Source organism: Lathyrus oleraceus, chromosome 4 (assembly GCF_024323335.1).
Source record: "Lathyrus oleraceus cultivar Zhongwan6 chromosome 4, CAAS_Psat_ZW6_1.0, whole genome shotgun sequence".
In the NCBI taxonomy this organism is placed as follows: domain Eukaryota; kingdom Viridiplantae; phylum Streptophyta; class Magnoliopsida; order Fabales; family Fabaceae; genus Lathyrus; species Lathyrus oleraceus.
Window position 1 is genome coordinate 413,052,456 of NC_066582.1, and position 3,197 is coordinate 413,055,652.

The 3,197-nt window shown below is 40.4% G+C and overlaps 1 non-coding gene across 1 annotated transcript; it reads right to left on the reverse strand.

Moving 5' to 3' along the window:
• Positions 1 to 566: 566 nt before the first annotated feature.
• Positions 567 to 673, reverse strand: LOC127077968 (small nucleolar RNA R71). Its single transcript, XR_007787725.1, has one exon. It is a non-coding gene; the product is annotated as a small nucleolar RNA R71 (small nucleolar RNA).
• Between the last annotated feature and the right edge of the window lie 2,524 nt (positions 674 to 3,197).

Consider the following 3,197-nt stretch of genomic DNA (forward strand, 5'->3'; position numbering starts at 1 on the left):
TTCCTTCTTTTTCGTTGATTTGTATGCCACACACTCGCTCACAAGGCGATCCGTATTACTTACGAATCAACGACGTTGAACGATATCTCCGAGTCTTACGACGAATTCGGGAGTATCGTGCTGCAAACAATCTTCCTCCAATCGAAATTCCTGATCTCTAAAATCTTCTTCCATCGCCGATACCCGAGATGGCAGAACCAGCTCGTGCTCTTCGAGATTACGCCGCTCCATCGCAAGATGAGCCGCATTCGAGTATTGCTCCACCCGCAATTGAAGCAAACAACTTCGAACTTAAACCTTCATTGTTGCAGGCAGTGCAACAGAACCAATTTTCTGGAAATCCTACCGAGGATCCAAACCTTCATTTATCCGTATTCGTTCAATACGCTGATACTGTTAAAGCTAATGGTGTCACTTCAGAGGCAATTCGACTTCGTCTCTTTCCTTTCTCGTTAAGAGATAAAGCTAGAAGATGGCTTCAGTCTCTTCCCTCCAACTCAGTCACCACATGGAATGAGTTGAAGAAAGTCTTTCTTGCCTGATATTTTCCTCCAAGCAAAACAGCTATGTTAAGAGCCCAGATAAATGGATTTAAACAGAAAGATAACGAGTCTCTTTTCGAAGCATGGGAAAGATACAAAGACATGATGAGACTTTGTCCACACCATGGTTTAGAGGACTGGTTAGTAATTCATACCTTCTATAATGGTCTCTTATACAACACAAGATTAACAATAGACGCCGCTGGTGGTGGTGCGCTTATGGATAAACCTTACGCTGACGCTTATCAACTTATCGAAAGCATGGCCCAAAACCATTATCAGTGGGGAAGCGACAGAACAATGGTAGAAAAACCTCAAACAAAAGGAGGCATGTACGAGATAAGTAGCCTTGATCATGTTAATGCAAAAGTGGATGCTCTTGCCCAGAAAATTGAAAGTTTAAATGTATCACCTCCAGCCGTTGTGGTTGCCGTAACTCAAAATTGCGAAGTCTGTGGAATTCAAGGTCACACTCCTACAGATTGTCAACTCCTAACAGGAATCCAAGTAGAGCAGGTGAACTATGCTCAAGGAAATCCTTACTCGCATACCTATAACTCAAACTGGAAGAACCATCCTAATTTTTCATATAAGAGTAATAATGCTTTATACACACCAGGACAAGCTCCCAGTCAAGCCCCAGCTATACCTCCTGGATATCAAAAGCCGACCCCATCTACACCTAACAATAACGTTCCTAGAAAATCCAATTTGGAAATCATGATGGAGAACTTCATAGCTTCTCAACAGCAAACCAATAAATATTTCTTAAACTAGAATGTACACACTAACGAACAAATTAAACAACTAGCAAGTAAAGTAGATGCCCTGGCTACCCATAACAAAATGCTGGAAACACAAATCTCACAAGTAGCTCAACAACAAGCGCCTACTGCTGCCCCAACTGGTACATTTCCTGGACAGCCCCAACCTAATCCGAAAAGCCACACTCATGCAATTATATTAAAAAGTGGAACAGAGGTAGAAGGACCGTCCGACCCAAGAATTGAGAACCAAAACTCTAAAAAGTCAACTGAGGAAGAAAGTAAACCTAAGGAAAAGGAAGAGTGTAATAAGGAAACCGTAGAAAAGAAAGAACCCTATGTACCTCCACCTCCTTACAAACCACCTATCCCTTATCCTCAGAGGCTAATTAAAACCAAAGACGCAGACCAATTTAAGAAATTTGTTGACCTACTGAAACAATTAAACGTCATCATTCCTTTCAAAGAAGCTATTACACAGATGCCTTCATATGCTAAGTTCTTAAAAGAAATTCTTTCTAATAAAAGGAAACTTGAAGAGAGCGAAACCGTTACACTCACTGCTGAGTGCAGCGCAATAATCCAGAATATGCCTCTTAAACTTAAAGATCCTGGTAGTTTCTCTATACCCTGTCATATAGGAAAATTTGTCATAGACAAAGCTCTATGCGATCTAGGAGCCGGTATCAGTGTTATGCCCTTGTCCATATGCAAGAGACTTGAAATGGGAGAATTAAGACCAACTAAAATGTCTGTGCAATTAGCAGATCGTTCCGTTAGATATCCCATAGGAACTCTTGAAAACATTCCCATGCGCATAGGTCAATTCTACATCCCAACCGATTTTATAATTATGGACATAAGAGAAGATGAAGTTACCCCCATTATATTGGGAAGACCATTCTTAGCAACTGCCGTTGCCATCATAGACGTAAAACGAGGACGACTCACTTTCGAAGTAGGAGAAGAGAAAATTGAGTTCATTCTTTCCAAATTTTTGAAAGCACCTGCAATAGAAGACACATGTTACTTCATGGATATCATCGATGAATGCATAAAAGAAACAGAATTAGAAAATGATGAATTGTCTGACTGTCGTGTAGAAGACAGACTGAACCAATGTTTAGCAATAACATCGGATCCTACGCAATGCCTTAAGAAACCAACCCTCGACCTGAAAACACTTCCCAAAAATCTGAGATATGAATTCCTAGACTTAGAACTTGAATGACTAGTGATAGTCAATGCAGACCTAGGAAAACTCGAAACTGAAAAACTCCTACATATCTTAAGAAAATATCCAACCGCACTAGGATACAAAATCACCGATCTTAAAGGGATAAGTCCTTCTATTTGTATGCACCGCATCATGCTAGAAGAAGATTGTAAAACTTCTAGGGAACATCAGAGGAGACTAAACCCGATCCTGAGTGAGGTAGTGAAGAAGGAAGTAACGAAGTTATTAGAGGCAGGTATCATATATCCTATATCCGATAGCAAATGGGTTAGCCCTGTACACGTAGTACCAAAGAAAGGAGGTATAACAGTGATCGAAAATGAAAAAGGAGAAACTATAACCAAACGAATTGAATCGGGATGGAGAATGTGCATTGATTATAGAAAGCTAAACAAAGCAACCCGAAAAGATCATTTTCCTTTACCATTCATAGACCAGATGTTAGAACGACTAGCCAAGCATTCTCATTTCTGCTATCTAGACGGTTACTCAGGTTTTTTTCAAATACCAATTCATCCTGATGACCAAGAAAAGACAACGTTCACATGTCCTTTTGGTACTTTCGCTTATCGACGAATGCCGTTTGGCTTGTGCAATGCTCCTGCAACCTTCCAAAGGTGCATGATGGCAATATTCGCCGATTTTCTCGAAAAC